Source organism: Heterodontus francisci, chromosome 20 (assembly GCF_036365525.1).
Source record: "Heterodontus francisci isolate sHetFra1 chromosome 20, sHetFra1.hap1, whole genome shotgun sequence".
Taxonomy (NCBI): domain Eukaryota; kingdom Metazoa; phylum Chordata; class Chondrichthyes; order Heterodontiformes; family Heterodontidae; genus Heterodontus; species Heterodontus francisci.
In genome coordinates, this window is record NC_090390.1 from 57121275 (window position 1) to 57140173 (window position 18899).

General features: G+C 43.3%; 1 pseudogene; it reads right to left on the bottom strand.

The window, feature by feature from the left end:
* Nucleotides 1-7423: 7423 nt before the first annotated feature.
* The window catches only part of LOC137380874 (deleted in malignant brain tumors 1 protein-like), a 71943-nt pseudogene continuing 60467 nt past the window's right edge, over nucleotides 7424-18899 (bottom strand).

The window sequence follows — 18899 nt, forward strand, 5'->3', positions numbered from 1 at the left end:
AAAGAAACTACCTCTGACATCTGTCCTATATCTATCACCCCTCAACTTAAAGCTATGTCCCCTCGTGTTTGCCATCACCATCCGAGGAAAAAGACTCTCGCTATCCACCCTATCTAACCCTCTGATTATCTTATATGTCTCTATTAAGTCACCTCTCCTCCTCCTCTCCAACGAAAACAACCTCAAGTCCCTCAGCCTTTCCTCGTAAGACCTTCCCTCCATACCAGGCAACATCCTAGTAAATCTCCTCTGCACCCTTTCCAAAGCTTCCACATCCTTCCTCTAATGCGGTGACCAGAACTGCACGCAATACTCCAGGTGCGGCTGCACCAGAGTTTTGTACAGCTGCAGCATGACCTCGTGGCTCCGAAACTCGATCCCCCTACTAATAAAAGCTAGCACACCATATGCCTTCTTAACAGCCCTATTAACCTGGGTGGCAACTTTCAGGGATTTATGTACCTGGACACCAAGATCTCTCTGCTCATCTACACTACGAAGAATCTTCCCATTAGCCCAGTACTCTGCATTCCTGTTACTCCTTCCAAAGTGAATCACCTCACACTTTTCTGCATTAAACTCCATTTGCCATCTCAGCCCAGCTCTGCAGCCTATCTATGTCCCTCTGTAACCCACAACATCCTTCGGCACTATCCACAACTCCACTGACCTTCGTGTCATCCGCAAATTTACTAACCCACCCTTCTACACCCTCATCCAGGTCATTTATAAAAATGACAAACAGCAGTGGCCCCAGAACAGATCCTTGCGGTACACCACTAGTAACTAAACGCCAGGATGAACATTTGCCATCAACCACCACCCTCTGTCTTCTTTCAGCTAGCCAATTTCTGATCCAAAGCTCTAAATCACCTTCAACCCCATACTTCTGTATTTTCTACAATAGCCTACCGTGGGGAACCTTATCAAACGCCTTACTGAAATCCATATACACCACATCCACGGCTTTACCCTCATCCACCTGTTTGGTCACCTTCTCAAAAAACTCGATAAGGTTTGTGAGGCACGACCTACCCTTCACAAAACCGTGCTGACTATCTCTAATGAACTTATTCTTTTCAAGATGATTATAAATCCTATCTCTTATAACCTTTTCCAACATTTTACCCACAACCGAAGTCAGGCTCACAGGTCTATAATTACCAGGGCTGTCTCTACTCCCCTTGAACAAGGGGACAACATTTGCTATCCTCCAGTCTTCTGGCACTATTCCTGTCGACAATGACGACATAAAGATCAAGGTCAAAGGCTCTGCAATCTCCTCCCTGGCTTCCCAGAGAATCCTAGGATAAATCCCATCTGGCCCAGGGGACTTATCTATTTTCACACTTTCCAAAATTGCTAACACCTCCTCCTTGTGAACCTCAATCCCATCTAGCCTAGTAGTCTGTGTATCAGTATTCTCCTTGACAACATTTTCTTTCTCTACTGTAAATACTGACGAAAAATATTCATTTAACGCTTCCCCTAGCTCCTCTGATTCCACACACAACTTCCCACTACTATCCTTGATTGGCCCTAATCTAACTCTAGTCATTCTTTTATTCCTGATATACCTATAGAAAGCCTTAGGGTTTTCCTTGATCCTATCCGCCAATGACTTCTCGTGTCCTCTCCTCGCTCTTCTTAGCTCTCCCTTTAGATCCTTCCTGGCTAGCTTGTAACTCTCAAGCGCCCTAACTGAGCCTTCATGTCTCATCCTAACATAAGCCGCCGCCTTCCTCTTGACAAGCGCTTCAACTTCTTTAGTCAACCATGGCTCCCTCGCTCGACGACTTCCTCCCTGCCTGACAGGTACATACTTATCAAGGACACGCAGTAGCTGCTCCCTGAATAAGCTCCACATTTCGATTGTGCCCATCCCCTGCAGTTTCCTTCCCCATCCTGTGCATCCTAAATCTTGCCTAATCGCATCATAATTTCCTTTCCCCCAGCTATAATTCTTGTCCTGCGGTATATACCTGTCCCTGCCCATCGCTAACGTAAACCTAACCGAATTGTGATCACTGTCACCAAAGTGCTCACCTACATCTAAATCTAATTATCAGAACTAAAAGATATTACAGATGTACAGCTTATAAGGAACAGAATGAGGGAAAGGGGAGAAACACACAAACAAGAAAAAGAATGAGCTGTAAAGTGATCAGATGGAGAACAGGAGTATGGTTAATTGACTGAAATGATAATAGTGTCGACAAAGGGAGGTATAGTGAGAGAAATAATACATATACAAGAGCCAGAGAATGTGTGAATAGTTAAAGCAGGTTAGTGAAGTTGGAGAGGGGGAGCATAAAAACCTGACAGGCTTGAGTGGCCCAGGAGTCAGGTGGAAAGAATAGGCAAGTTAGCATAAGGTGCAGACCACCCTGTCAGTGATGTATCAAGGGGAAACCACATTCCCAGAAGGTTGGTGCTTGGTTTTCCTTCTACCAGATTCCTGGGCCATTGGACCCTGCTCCACTTGCCAAATGGTTCCAGCATTTTCAGATTTCCAGCATATTTTGTATGCAGCATTCTATATTTTAGTTCAGGCTCTGGTACTTTGTATTTCTCAATTTCTTTTGTTCATGCATTTTTATTTGAAATGTGATAGACACAGTATATGCTAGACGTACTGCTTTACGTAGTATGCTTTATTGTATATGTATTAGAGAGAATTTATGCAACAGATTCATCATGAGCTTTAATAGGTGGGAAATAGCTTTTACTCTGGTCTAATTTGACGCAAGGCAAGTTGAGTTCAATATGGGGGAATAGGACAGGGAAGTGGAGATGAGGAGAAGACTTGGTATTGTGCAATGTGATAGGATTAATTAATGACCTCATAGTGAAGGCGCCCCTAGGCAGCAATGATCATAATATGATTGAATTTTACATTCAGTTTGATGGAGAGACAAGTGCGTCTAAGACCAGTATTTTAAAATTAAATAAGGGCAATTATGAAGGCATGAAAGCAGAGCTAGCTAAAGTGAACTGGCAAATTAGGTTAAGGGATAGGTCAATAGATATGCAGTGGCAGATGTTTAAGGGGATATTTCAGAATCCAAAATAGATATATTCCAACGAGGAAGAAAAATTTCAAGGGGAGGACCCACCATCCATGATTAACTAAAAGTAGTATCAAACTTAAAGAAAAAACATATAATTGCACAAAGATGGGTGGCAGGCCAGAACATTGGGAAGAATATAAAAAACAGCAAAGAATGACTAAAAGGTTAATAAGGAGGGAAAAATTAGAGTATGATAGAAAGCTAGCTAGAAATATAAAAACTGATGGTAAGGGCTTAGATATTTGAGAAAGAAAAGTTAACAAAGTGAGCATTGGTCCTATAGAAAGTGAATCTGGGGAATTAATAATGGAAAATAAGGAGATGGCAGATGAACAAATATTTTGCATCTGTCTTCACTATAGAGGATACAAGTAACATCCCAGAAATAGCTGTAAATTAGGAAATGGGAGGGAGGAACTCAAGAAAATTACAATCAGCAGGGAAGTGTTGAGCAAATTGTTGGAGCTGCGGGCTGAGTAGTCCCGAGGCCATAATGGACTTCATCCTAGGGTCTTAAAAGAAGTGACTAGTGAGATAGTTGATGCGTTGGTTTTAATTTTCCAAAATTCACTAGATTCAGGGAAGGTTCCATTAGATTGGAAAATAGCGAATGTACCTTTTTTATTCAAAAAGGGAGGGAGACAGAAAGCAGGAAACTACAGGCCAGTTAGCTTAACATCGGTCATTATTGGTATTATCTGAATGGCTATAAACTGAGAGAGGGGAATATGCAACGAGACCTGGGTGTTATTGTACACCAGTCGCTGAAGGTAAGCATGCAGGTGCAACAGGCGGTAAAAAAGGCAAATGGTATGTTGGCCTTCATAGTGAGAGGATTCGGGTACAGGAGCGGGGATGTCTTGCTGCAATTATACAGGGCCTTGGTGAGGCCACACCTGGAATATTGTGTGCAGTTTTGGTCTCCTTATCTGAGGAAGGATGTTCTTGCTATAGAGGGAGTACAGTGAAGGTTTACCAGACTGATTCCTGGGATGGCGGGACTGACGTATGAGGAGAGATTGAGTTGGTTAGGATTATATTCGCTGGAGTTCAGAAGAGTGGGGGGTGGGGATCTCATAGAAACCTATGCAATTTCAACAGGGCTTGACAGGGTAGATGCAGGAAGGATGTTCCTGATGGTGGGGGAGTCCAGAAACAGGGGTCATAGTCTAGGGATACGGGGTAAACCTTCCAGGATTGAGATGAGAAATTTCTTCACCCAGAGAGTGGTGAAACTGTAGTTCGCTACCACAGAAAGCAGTTGAGGCCAAAACATTACATGTTTTCAAGCAGGAGTTAGATATAGCTCTTGGGTTTAAAAGGATCAAAGGATATGGGGAGAAAGCGGGAACAGGTTACTGAGTTGGATGATCAGCCATGATCATAATGAATGGTGGAGCAGGCTCGAAGGGCCAAATGGCCTACTCCCCCTATTTTCTATGTTTCTATAAGGAGGTTACAAAAGGATATAGATAGGTTAATTGAGTGGGCAAAGATCTGGCAAATGGAGTATAATGTGGGAAAATGTGAAATTGTTCATTTTTGCAGGAAGAATAAAAAAGAAGCATATTATCTAAATGGTGAGAGATTGTAGAGCTCTGAGATGCAGAGGGATCTGGGTGCCCTAGCGCATGAACCAGAAGATTTGTACGCAGGTACATCAAGTAATTCGGGATGCTAATAGAATGTTATTGTTAATTGCGAGGGGAATTGAATACAGAAGTAGGGAGGTGATGCTTCAGTTATACAGGGCATTGGTGAGTACATCTGGAGTACTGTGTACAGTATTGGTCTCCTTTATTTAAAGATGTAAATGCGTTGGCAGCAGTTCAGAGAAGGTTTACTAGACTCATACCTGGATGGGTGGGTTGTCTTGGGAGGAAAGGTTGGACAGGCTAGGCTTGTATCCGCTGGAGTTCAGAAGAGTAAGGGGTGACTTAATTGAAACTTATAAGATCCTGAGGGGTCTTGACAGGGTGGATGTGGAAAGGACATTTCCTGTTGCGGGAGAATCTAGAACTAGGGGGTCGCTGTTTAAAAATAAGGGGTCGTCCATTTAAGACAGATGAGAAATTTTTTCTGAGGGTCATGAGTCTTTGGAATTCTCTTCCTCAAAAGGCAGTGGAAGCAGAGTCTTTGAATATTTTTTAATGCAGAGGTAGATAGATTCTAGATAAGCAAGGGGGTGGAAGGTTATCGAGAGTAGGCAGAAACGTGGAGTCGAGGTGACAATCAGATCAGCCATGATCTTATTCAAAGATGGGGCAGACTTGGTCATATCACCTACTCTTATTTCTTGTGTTCTAATTTGTGTTCAATGGCTTGGCCATGTGAGCCACATGGAAGATGGCAGGATCCCCAAAGACACATTGTGCAGCGAGCTCGCCACTGGTATCAGACTCACTGGCCGTCCATGTCTCCGCTTTAAAGACGTCTGTAAACGCGACATGAAGTCCTGTGACATTGATCACAAGTCGTGGGAGTCAGTTGCCAGCGTTCGCCAGAGCTGGCGGGCAGCCATAAAGGCGGGGCTAAAGTGTGGCGAGTTGAAGAGACTTAGCAGTTGGCAGGAAAAAAGACAAGAGGCGCAAGGAGAGAGCCAACTGTGTAACAGCCCCGACAAACAAATTTTTCTGCAGCACCTGTGGAAGAGCTTGTCACTAGAATTGGCCTTTATAGCCACTCCAGGCGCTGCTGCACACACCACTGACCACCTCCAGGCACTTACCCATTGTCTCTCGAGACAAGGAGGCCAAAGAAGAAGGAATTCTTATACACCAGAATCTGTACATGTGTACACTTCTATACTATTTAATTTATAATCATCCAATTGTCAATATTTACTATAATAAAAACAAGAAATGCTGGAAATACTCAGTAGGTTTGGCAGCATCTGTGGAGAGAGAAGCAGAGTTAACGTTTCAGGTCAGTGACTATCAGAACTGGCAAAGGTTAGAAATGTAATAGGTTTTAAGCAAATAAAGTGGGGGTGGGGCAAGAGGTAACAAAAGGCACGGTGTTGATAGGATAGAGTCACAGAGAATAACTGACCAGAAGGTCATGGAGGAAAGGCAAATGGTATGTTAATAGTGTGTTGAAAGATAAAGCATTAGTGCAGAGAGGGTGTTAATGGGCAGAGAAAGGAACAGCCCTGGCCCAAAGCGCAAACATGAAAAAAAGTGAGCAGGCACATGGTAAGAAAAATGAATGATGAAACAAAATAAAATTTAAAAAAACTTAAAATAAAAAAGTGGGTGGGTGGGCTCTGAAGTTATTGAACTCAATGTTCAGTCTGGCGGGCTGTAGTGTGTCTAATTGGTAAATGAGATGCTGTTCCCCGAGCTTGCAGTGATGTTTATTAGAACACTGCAGCAAGCCCAGGACAGATATGTGGGCATGAGAGCAGGGGGCAGTGTGTTGAAATGGCAAGCAACCGGAAGCTCGGGGTCATGATTTCGCACTGAGTGGAGGTGTTGTGCAAAGCAGTCACCCAAGTCTGCGTTTGGTGTCCCCAGTGTAGAGAAGACCACATTGTGAGCAGTGAATACAGTATACTAAATTGAAAGAAGTGCAAGTAAATCGCTGCTTCCTCTGAAAGGAGTGTTTGGAGCCTTGGATAGCGAGGAGAGAGGAGGTAAAAGTGCAGGTATTACATTGCCTGCGATTGCATGGGAAGGGGATGAGGTGTTGGGGGTAATGGAGGAGTGGACCAGGTTGTCACGGAGGGGATGATCCCTTTGGAATGCTGATAGGGGAGGGGAAGGGAAGGTGCGTTTGGTAGTGGCATCACCCTGGAAGTGGCGGAAATGGTGGTGGGGTCGTGGTCCTGCGAAAGGTAGGAAGAAGTGTCTGAGAGTTGGCACTGACCCTCTGCAAGATAGAGGTCAGAATGCCAGACAACAACAGCACCACCCTTGCCAAATCATTAAATATAATTCAAGAACGAGTTAGATATAGTTCTTAAGGCTAAAGGTATCAAGGGATATGGGGAGAAAGGGGGAGCAGGGTGCTGTGTTTGGTTGATCAGCTGTAATCGCATTGAGCGGGGGGTGCAGGCTCGAAGGGCCGAATGGCCTACTCCTATTTTTCTATGTTTCTATGTCTCGCCGACAGTTTTCAATGAAAAGATCAAGAGTCGGTAATCGGCCAGAGGGAGGGGTCAAGGTGGAGGGAGAATGCTGGAGGCGGGTGAATGGATCTGCTGGTCGGGGGAGAACTCCGGGTCAAAGAAGTGAGCCCGGAGGCGAAGGTGATGAAAGAAGAGCTCAATGTCATGCCGCACGTGAAAGTCATTGAGGTAGGGGCGTGAGGGGATAAAACTGAGTCCTTTGCTGAGTACAGATTGTTCAGTGTCAGAGGGAAAGGTCAGAGGGAAGTGAAGGGGAAGAAGGATCTGGAGGGGCATTAGTACCCATCAGCCGCTGGAGTTTGCGTTTCTTAACACCTGAAAGGAAAAAAAAAAGTGTTTTGTTAATGCATCAGATAAGACGAAGGATGAAATGAAACTGCATAGAGCAGCTTTGAGATAAGGTAAGGCGGTGCTTCTGAAGAGAGGTCCAATGTGTACATATGGCGGCGCATGGCACTGAGTGTGGTTCTCAGGATGTGGCGAGAACGGCAGTCTGAGGAATGTTGTATTTCTCAGAGATACCTGTAACGCTGGGTGGATTCAAAACATGAAGGATGAAACTTCAGTTGGAATCCAAATGGAATAAGTTGGAGCCGGAGTCAGTTGCTAAGGAAGGAGATGTGGCTGTAAGAATGAGTTTACTGTAAAAACGAGGCCCCAACCGCCACCTCCACAATGGAGGTCCCATCTCTCCACATCTCCATCCCCCACCAGGACACTTCCCTTCATCGACTTCTGTGTCTCCATCACTGGGGATAGGCTGTCTACTAATATTCATTACAAGCCCACTGACTCCTCCAGCTACATCGACTACATGTCTTCACACCCTGCCTCCTGTAAGGACTCGATTCCATTCTCCCAGTTTCTCTGTCTCCGACGCATCTGCTCTGATAATGCAACCTTCTACGACAGCACTTCTGATATGCCTTCCTTTTTCCTCAACCGAGGATTCCCCCCCCCCACTGTGGTTGACAGGGCCCTCAACTGTATCTGACCCATTTCCTGCACCTCTACCCTCACCCCTTCCCCTCCCAGAACCACAACAGGATTCCCCTGGTCCTCACTTTCCACCCCACCAGCCTCCACATCCAAAGGATCATCCTCTGCCACTTCCGCCATGTCCAGCGTGATGTCACTATCAAACGCATCTTCCTCTCCCCTCCCCTGTCAGCATTCCGAAGGAATCGTTCCCTCCGTGACACCCTGGTCACTCTTCCATTACCCCCAACACCTCATCCCCTTCCCACGGCATCTTCCCATGCAATCGCAGGAGGTGTAATACCTGCATTTCTACCTCCTCTCTCCTCACTATCCAAGGTCCCAAACACTCCTTTCAGGTGAAGCAGCGATTTACTTGTACTTTCAATTTAGTATAATGTATTTGCTGCTCACAATGTGGTCTCCTCTACATTGGCGAAACCAAACGCAGATTGGGTGACTGCTTTGCGGAACACCTCCGTTCAGTCTGAAAGCATGACCCCGAGCTTCTGGTTGCTTGCCATTTCAGCACAACCCCCTGCTCTCATGCCCACATATCTGTCCTGGGCTTGCTGCAGTGTTCCAGTGAACGTCAATGCAATTTTGAGGAACAGCACCTCATTTACCGATTAGGCACACTATAGGCTGCTGGACTGAACATTGAGTGCAATAATTTCAGAGCATGACAGGCACCTCCCCCCCACCCTACCTTTTTATTTTCAGTTTTTTTATTTTTTATTTTAATTTTATTTTAGTTTGTTTCATCATTCATTTTTCTTTCCATGTGCCTGCTCACTGTTTTTTTCAAGTTTGTGCTTTGGACCAGGGCTGTTCATTTTTCTGTCCATTGACACCATCTCTGCACTAACGCTTTGTCTTTCAACACACCATTAACATAGTTTGCCTTTGCTCCATGACCTTCTGGTCAGTTATTCTCTGTGACCCTGTCCTATCAACACCTTGCCTTTTGTTATCTCTTGCCCACCCCCGCATTATTTACTTAAAACCTATTACATTTCTAACCTTTGCCAGTTGTGATGAAGCATCAGTGATCTGAAATGTTAACTCTGCTTCTCTCTCCACAGATGCTGCCAGACCTGCGGAGTATTTCCAGCATTTCTTGTTTTTATTTCAGATTTCCAGCATCTACAGTATTTTGCTTTTATTTATGTCAATATTTATTGATGGTTTTAGCACCTCCCCAGGTTAGGTAATGTTTAGACTATTGTAACAACTTAACAAAATAGGTCGATGTGAGAAATGGGCATGCAGTTTTAAAAAGCTTTTATTAAATCATGACATTTTATACCATACAGCAATTGTGAATACGTACATTGAAATTTTTAGACAGTTGAAAATATTTAAGTTGGATGGATGAAACACCAATGTGCCTTGAATGTTGGTTTAGGTTGAGCAGGTAGGTGTGTAAGAGGCTCATTGGGCTATATCCTACACTACAAAAACAAAATATATTGCATTTATTTATTTCTTAGATGAAATTACTTAATAGTTTACTAGTAAATTAGTTGGATTTAGCTTGACCATGCAATGTAATTGATAATTTCAGAACATAGTGCAACAAAGCTTTTGCCTAACTTGTTATGTATGCTTTCAAACTTTTCGCATCATCCAGAAAGATTAAAAGTTGATGAGAAGGTTGCCTCATGAATGCTGGCATGGATATCTTCTTTGCTGCTTCCTGAGCTTTATCACCACTGTGGAAGAGCCAAAATCAACAAAAACAGGACAAATGATAAAATTATTTCAATAGATTTCTTGTCAGCTTTTCTGCCTCTATTCAGGAGCCCTGAAAGAGATAAAAAAAAACTGTTACACGACAGTTGCTGTGAAGGAAAATACAATGCTAAATAATATTATTCTGCAAACTTTGTTCTTCCGAACTATTGCAGCTTTGGAGCGCATATACAGAAATCTGGAGCCATACCTGCATCTACAGAGTACTTTAGATTTTTTCTCAGCTGAATGGATCCCATCACAATATCACTGCTTCCTTCTGAAGGACTTGTATCTGTTTCTTCTTGTGAGGTGCAATTCCGGTAACACCGAGAAGACAGATCAGAAGCTCTACAGACCACAATGTTACAGCGCAAGAAAATTGAAGGAAAAACTTGCAGGAAATCAAATACCTCAAATTTAAATTGAGCAGTATTATTGGATCGTGATGGATATGTAATGTATGTTGGTTCCTTCACACACCTGAAAATATTTCAATAAAACATCATATTAAACACAAAATGAAAACGTTCACTATTTAGAGCATTAATAAATCAAGTAATTGTTCAAAAATTTCAGCTCCAGACCTCATTACAGCTTTGGTCTAAACATTGTCAAAGGAGTTAAATTCAAGAGTTGAGGTGAGATGACTGCCCTTGACATCAACGCAGCATTGACCAAGTGTGGCATCAAGGAGCCCGAGCAAAATTGAAGTCATTGGCTATCGGGGAAAACTCCAATGGTTGGAGTCACACCTAGCACAAAGGAAGATGTTGTGGTTGTTGGAGGCCAATCATCTCGGCCCCAGGACATCACTGCAGGAGTTCCTCAGGGTAGTGTCCTAGGCCTGAGCATCTTCAGCTGCTTCATCAATGACCTTCCCTCCATCATAAGGTCAGAAGTGGGGATGTTCGCTGATAATTGCACAGCATTCAGTACCATTCGAGGCTCCTCAGATACTGAGGCAGTCCGTGTTCACATGCAGCAAGACCTGGACAACATTTGCACCACAAAATGTGCCAGGCAATGACCATCTCCAACAAGAGAGAATCTAACGATTTCCCTGTGATGTTCAACGACATTACCATCACTGAATACCCCACCATCAACATCTTGAGGGTTACCATTGACCAGAAACTTAACTGGACTGGCCATATAAATACTGTGGCTACAAGAGCAGGTCAGAGGCTAGGAATTCTGTGGTAGGTATTTCACCTCCTGACTCTCCAAAGCTTGTCCACTGTCCATAAGCTACAAGTCAAGAGTGTGACGGAATACCCTCCACTTGCCTGGATGGGCTGGATTTTATAAGCTGCCTGCGCCTGCAGGACGCATGGCAAACAGTCACCGCGATCTCAAGAGTGGTGTCTCATTTAAATAGCCAGGGTGGCCCCCCTCCAATCACATGGAGGGGGTGAGCTGTCTGTTCCCGGCAATGGCGTCAGCTGCCTGTGTGCAGGCACCGGCGCCATTTTTAAAGGGCTGTCAGCCCTATCAGCTTATTTAAATATTTAAAGATAGATTGAATTACATTAAATAAATACATTCCTTTTCCCCCTCTCCCACCCCTCCAATAACAATAAAATTAATTATTTGCCCTTCCCCTCCCAAAACACTTACCTTTGCCATCTGACCTTCCCCCCACAAACTTTAAACTACAACCCTCCCATCATCCCCTACACCTATGACATTTCACTCCATTCCGCACACCCCCACCCCGCACTGATAAACTTACCTCCTCCGCCCTCCCCACCAGTGTTGTGTCTTGTTTCCTCGGATGGGAATTGTAAGGCACGGGAGTGCTGGCTGCCATTCCAAAGATCGTGGCAGGCCATCAAGAGGAGGCGTAAGTCTATTTAAATTAATTAATTTAACTGATTTAAATATTCAAATTGTGGTCCCGTCACCCAGTGGCTGGCAGGCTGCCACGGTGCTTCGCCGCCGCTGGAGGTTCGGCCCGGGCCCTGCTGCTGGGGCCATCTTCAGGCCCCCGTCACCACGGATCCCGATGTTGAGGGCTCCTTAAAATCCAACCCGATGAGTGCAGCTCTCAAGAAGCTTGACACCATCCAAGAGAAAGCAGCCCGCTTGATTGGCATTCCATCGACCACCTTAAATATTCACTCACTCCACCACCAATGCACAGTGGCAGTAGTGTGTACCATAAACAAGATGCACTGCAGCAACTCACCAAGTCTCCTCACACAGCACTGTCAAAACCCGCAACCTCTACTACCTAGAAGGACAAGGGCAGTAGATGTTTTGGAAAGCCACCACCTGCAAGTTACTCTCCAAGCCACACATCATTCTGACTTGGAACTATATTGCTGTTACTTCACTGTTGTCTGGTCAAAATCCTGGAACTCCTTTCTGAACAGCATTGTGGGTGTACCTACACCACATGGACTGCAGTGGTTCGAGAAGACAGCTCACCATCATCTTCCCAAGGGCAATTAGGGATGGGCAACAAATGCTGGCCTAGCCAGCAATGCTTACATCCCATGAAAGAATTAAAAAAAGACATACTGAGGATGTGAAAGGTACTATACCATTACAATTTTTTCTATCTTTTATTTTACATGGTTGGTATTTCTTACCCATTAGTGATTAGAACATAGGTCCAGTCAATGGAATAACGAGATATTGTACAGGTATCCACAAATACTACAAGATTTGTGTCTGTGCTGTGGAGACTAACTTGCACAAATAAGTCTTGTCTGACGTATACATAATAAGGTGACTCTCGCACAGGACTGCTAAATGATGCAGAGTCATAAAATGTCATCCTGATGTCAAACTTGCTGGAGTCTGTTTTGTTCCGAGTTATGTCATCTTCAGTCCAGTAGATAACTTTAACGGCTGTGTCCTGCTGCAGTTCACAGCCTATGTTGATCTGTAGTGTTATTTGGTGAGTTATAACTGGCTCAGATGGTGAAAGTTTGATGGTGTTGGAATAAATCGTATTGCCATTGATTTTCTGTGGATATAGAAAGAGTATCAACTGGATTACATATTAAGAAAATATTATGTTTCTTTATGTAATGCATTGAGAATGATGTTCCACTGTATTGATAAAAATTTTAAGCACTGTGAGTAACAATTAAAAATATATAAAAAATGGAAGATTACTGAACAAAAAGTATTTTCAAATAGAGGTCGAGTGTGAACATGTGCATTGCATGGAGTATGGATCTCAGGATGCGGCAAGAACAGCAGTCCGAGTAACATCGCGCAGATACCTGTAATCGTGGGTGGGATTCGAAACATGAAGGATGAAACTTCAGTTGGAATCAATGTGGAATAAGTGGGAGACGGAGACAGTCACTGAGGAAGGAAAGGTGGCTGTGAAAACGAGTTTTAGCAGAAAACTAATCGAACACTAGGAGGGATATGCAAAGCAATGAAGGTGAGCCAGGTAAAAGAGACAAACGGAAATCCTGTCAAAGAGCAGAACTTCTTCAAGGTAGGCATTCCTGGAAGAGAAGTGGCAGTGAATTGAACACTAAAATAAGAGCAAAATACTGCGGATGCTGGTAGTCTGAAATGGGAACAGAAAGTGCCGGAAATACGCAGCAGGTTTGGCAGCATCTGAGGAGAGAAATGAAGGGTCACAGACCTGAAACATTCACTCCGTATTTCCGGCACTTTCTGTTCTCATTTCAGACTTCCAGCATCTGCAGTATTTTGCTCTTATTTTCAAATAGAACAAGTTGATATCTACGTTATTCAATATGGGGAATCAAGGAGGTGTAGTCTTCAATTGAAGCAAGGTTAGAAGGTAGGGAACAACCTGGGCCAGGGCATGCAGATGTAATTTAGTTGCTAGTTTAAAGTCATCTATTCTATCCTTATTTTAATATAATTCTTTGACATTATATCACAGTTAAATAGCAAACCTTAACAGCAGTTTGTTGAGCAAAGTTAGTTGGAGCAATTGGGAGGTGCAAAACAGATACTACAGCAGAAGGGTACAGTTATGAGAAGCTTAAATAGGACAGGAGGTGTGCACTAAGATTCCTTAACATAGATACAGATTAATAGAAATGTCAAATTAATTACATAAAAATAATAGAATGCATAACTTTAAAATGTGGGCTGAGTGTATGTCTGCATGCCCTTATCCAGTTATCTGTCCCCCTTTAATCATATTTCACCTGAAGACTACACTTGGTCTTGACTCCTTGGGCTGGATTTATGGTCCTCTGGAAGGTGGGATTTCTGCCAGGGGATGCCGGAGAATCCATGTGGAGACATCCACTATGGAACCCGATGCTGTAACGTTACTTCCTGACGCGATGGCATGACCATTTACATCCCTTAAATACTATTTAGTATACATTTGAATATCATTCATTGCAATCTTACCAGTTGTTCACAATCTTGTGTTGGACGTGTGGCACTCATGTGTATTCTCTCTTATCATGCACTCCTCTGCTGTCTATGTACTTAATATATGCCTCTTTCCTAACCCTCAATTGTTCCCTTATGTCTTTCCTCATCCATGGAATCTCACTAGTGTTTAGTTTGTTCTTTCCTTTTAGTGAAATATATTTTTCTGGCACTCTGTTGAACACTGTTTTAAATGTTTCCCATTATTGTTCTATATTGTTGTTTGCCAATATTTGTTGCCCATTTTATTTTCCCAAGTTCTCTTCTCAGCCCCTAAAAATCAGCTTTTCTCCAATCTATTTACCTGGTTTTCATCATACTTATGTCCTTCTCTATTATTATCTTAAAACGTATTATATTATGGTCAGTATTGCCTAGATGTTCCTCTACTTTTACTTCTCTTATCTGCTCTGATTCATTCCCCTTTCCCAGATCCAATAGCAAATCTTGCCTTATTAAACTTTTTACATATTGGGTTATAAAGGAGTCCTGTACACATTATAGGAACTCCTTTCACATATCCTCTTTACCTACCTCTTCTGTCCAATTAATATTGGAGTAGTTGAAATTCCCTATTATTACTAATCTATGGTTTTTACTCAATTCCCTGGTTTGTCTGCATATTTCTTCCTCCATCTCCCTTCCACTATTAGGTGCTCTATAGACTACACTTATTAGTGTGATTGATCCTTTATTATCTTCCATCTCTATCTATAAGGAATCCAATTTTATCTTGCTGATATCTGCGTCCCTTTTTTCGACTGCCATTATGTTATGCCTAATAAGTACAGCTATTCCATCCCCCCTTGTCATGCACAGAAGGAACCATGATGAAATAAACAATAAAATGGAAGAATTATGAATTTAAAAAGTCAACAGCTAAACAAAATCACAAGAACATGGACACTTATACACATAATGCTGCAAATTTCTTGATTAATACCCCAGACTGGAGAAAAAAAAAAGATTTTGTCACATCAATATGTTAAAACAATATCACAGTCGAGAAACAAACAGACCAGTAAGTGTTTGCCAAACAGTAAGAACAGTAGAGGAAGACAGCTCTAGGGAAGGAGAACTAGATGACGAAGAGCGCCCAGAAAACTCTCAAATTGAACACCCACCATAAAATTGGAAAACACAGTAATATTAAGGAGACTAGACGTCATATTCAACTAGCCCTCTGACCAGCAGGGACAGGACATAGCAACACTGCTAAGGGAGTTCAAGGAAATTTGCAGGGACAAACCGGGTTGTACAACCTTAATAATACACGATGTAGATGTAGGAGAGACCCTGCCAATAGAACAGAACCTATACAGATTGAGCCCCGACAGATTGGGCTGGATTTTAAAGGGTCCCTGACGCCAGGAACGGTGGTGGGGGGGGTGGGGGATGGGCACTAAGATCACAAGGGATGAGGCCCGCTGCTGACCCCAAAGCTGGTAGGGACTGTCCCGATCTCGGCGGTGAGGCCACGTGGCGATTGCCCCACCGCTCGATGACAGGACCTGCATTATAATAGGCAGATGGGTACTTACTATTAATTAATATGTAGGCCGCAGCGATAATGACATCAGGTTGAGATCTTCATTCCAGTGGCCAGCAATGCCGCACCTTCAAATCCCCATTCAGGGAAACGAGGCCAACACCTGTGGGGAGGGGTCAGGGTATTTTTCTCAGTGTGGGAGGGAGGGAGCGGGGTCAAACTCTTTGGATTTGTTGAGGGGGTGATGGGTTGGGGTAAATGACAAATGTTCCGAACTTTGTGGGAGGGTGGGGGGTGGGGGGGGGGGGGTTTGGGGGAAGGTCAAATATTCATGGTAGGTATTCTGGGGGGGGGGGAAGGGCAGCAATGATGTGTACTGATTTTGTGGGGGGGGGGGGGTTGCGGGGAAGGGGTGGAAGAGGGCATGGACAGATTATTTTATTCAATTTTACAAAATGTACAGTCACTGTTTCTTTATAAATTTAAATGGTCATTGAGGGCTGTAAGCCCTTTAAAAATGGCACTGGTGCATTGGCGCCGGATGCTGTTCATGGGGACAGCTCATTTGCCCCTCCACATCATCGGGTGGGGCACCCGGGCCATACTAATGAGCTGCCGCATTTGGAATTGGGGCAGATCTGTGATCTGTGCCCCGTGTATGTGAGCCACAAATTCTTTCGCCCGCTGCAAAATGCAGCCTATTGGCTCAGATCCGGACAGAAATCAAATATACACTGTAGAACCATAAAGCTTGTACAGATGTCATGATTGGAAGCCTGAGGAGTGCATGGGTTGAATGTGTACAATATGTGCTACCCTATATCTTACTTTCCTTCTTTCTGAGAAGAAACAAAAAAATGACAAAACATGAAATTGGAATTTAATTTTTTCCCTTTTGTGGGGAGGTGTCAAGCATAGAAGGAGCTGTGATGAAATAAACAATAAACTGGAAGAATTATGAATTAAAAAAATCAATTGCTAAACAAAATCATAAGAACATGGATACTTATACAGTCAAAATGGAGTAGCGTCCATGTGACCCCTTCTGTACTGGAATTCTACAAACTTATATACAAAGATGAGGCTTATTAACCTTGTCTGAAATAGCTCTGGGGAGCACCCCTTTGAAATTGAAAGAAGCTATTGCATATTAATGATTCTGATCAACATGAATGGATTAACAGAGGATGTTGGAGACAGTCTGGCTTATAGCCAAAGCAAGATGAATAAAGTGTGAAGCAGCAACATCCCAACAGAATGATTCCAATTCAAGCATCAAACGATGGTCATGGTTATCATATCTTGGCCCATTGTGTGGTCACAACAGGGGAGAGGGCCGTACGTCTCCTAACAGAAACTATTGTGAGAGATTTTACCTTAAAAAGGTATCACTCTGGAGAAAGAGAGGGGAGATCAAGCTAACATCACAGAAAGCCTGTGAGAAGGATCCAGCAGGCAAGAGAAGATTCATGCTGATCAATAACAGCCACCACAGCAGAAACATCACAAAGTTACTTTGAGACTAACCATCTGTAAAGGTAATAAACTACACAACACCAGCTTTGGACTGTATTACAACCACTAGAGCTCTACAATATCTCTGTAAATTCAAGACTGCAAATTATTATTTAAAAAAAAAGACTTTTCCTCCCGTGAAGACTCAATAATCTTGTGTAAACCATGAACACTTACCTCACTTGGGACTTTAAACAACCTCTGATTCTTTTCTCTCCATCTATCTATTCCTGTGTATGTATGTGTGGATGAATGTGTGCATGAGTGAAGTTGGTTTCATTTTGGGATTTGTTTTAAAATAGTTTTTTTTACCTACAAGAAAACCTGTGGATGTGGTTTATTTGGACTTTCAGAAGGCTTTCGACAAAGTCCCACATAAGAGATTTCGTTCCATAACCTTTGATCCCTTTAGACCCCAAGAGCTATATCTAACTCCTTCTTGAAAACATACAATGTTTTGGCTTCAACTGCTTGCTGTGGTAGCGAAATCCACAGGCTCACCACTCTCTGGGTGAAGAAATTTCTCCTCATCTCAGTCCTGAAAGGTTTACCCCGTACCCTTAGACTATGACCCCTGGTTCTGGACTCCCCCACCATCGGGAACATCCTTCCTGTATCTACCCTGTCAAGTCCTGTTAGAATTTTATAGGTTTCTATGAGATCCCCCCTCACTATTTTGAACTCCAGTGAATATAATCCCAACCGACTCAATCTCTCCTCATACGTCAGTCCCGCCATCCCAGAAATCAGTCTTGTAAACCGTCGCTGCACTCCCTCTATAGCAAGAACATCCTTCCTCAGATAAGGAGACAAAAACTGCACACAATATTCCAGATGTGGCCTCACCAAGGCCCTGTCTAATTGCAGCAAGAAATCCCTGCTCTTGTTCTTGAATCCTCTCACTATGAAGGCCAACATACCATTTGCTTTTTTTACCGCTTGTTGCACCGGCATGCTTACCTTCAGTGACTGGTGTATGAGAACACCCAGGTCTCGCTGCATATTCCCCTCTCTCAGTTTATAGCTGTTCAGATAATAATCTGCCTTCCTGTTTTTGTTACCAAAGTGGATAACCTCACATTTATCCACATTATACTGCATCTACCATGCATTAGCCAATCACTCAACGTTTCCAAATCACCCTGAAGCCTCTCTGCATCCTTCTCACAACTCACCCTCCCACCCAGTTTTGTGTCATCTGCAAATCTGGAGATATTACATTTAGTTCCCTCATCTAAATTATTAATATATATTGTGAATATCTGGGGTCCTAGCACTGATCCCTGCGGTACCCCACTAGTCACTGTCTGCCATTCGGAAAAAGACCCATTTATCCCTACTCTTTGTTTCCTGTCTGCCAACCAATTTTCTATCCATCGCAATACACCACCCCCAATCCCATGCGCTTTAATTTTACACGTTAATCTCTTATGTGGGACTTTGTCGAAAGCCTTCTGAAAGTCCAAATAAACCACATCCACTGGCTCCCCCTCATCAACTCTACTAGTTACATACTCGAAGAATTCTACTAGATTTGTCAAGCATGATTTCCCTTTCGTAAATCCATGCTGGCTCTGCCCGATTCTACCACTGT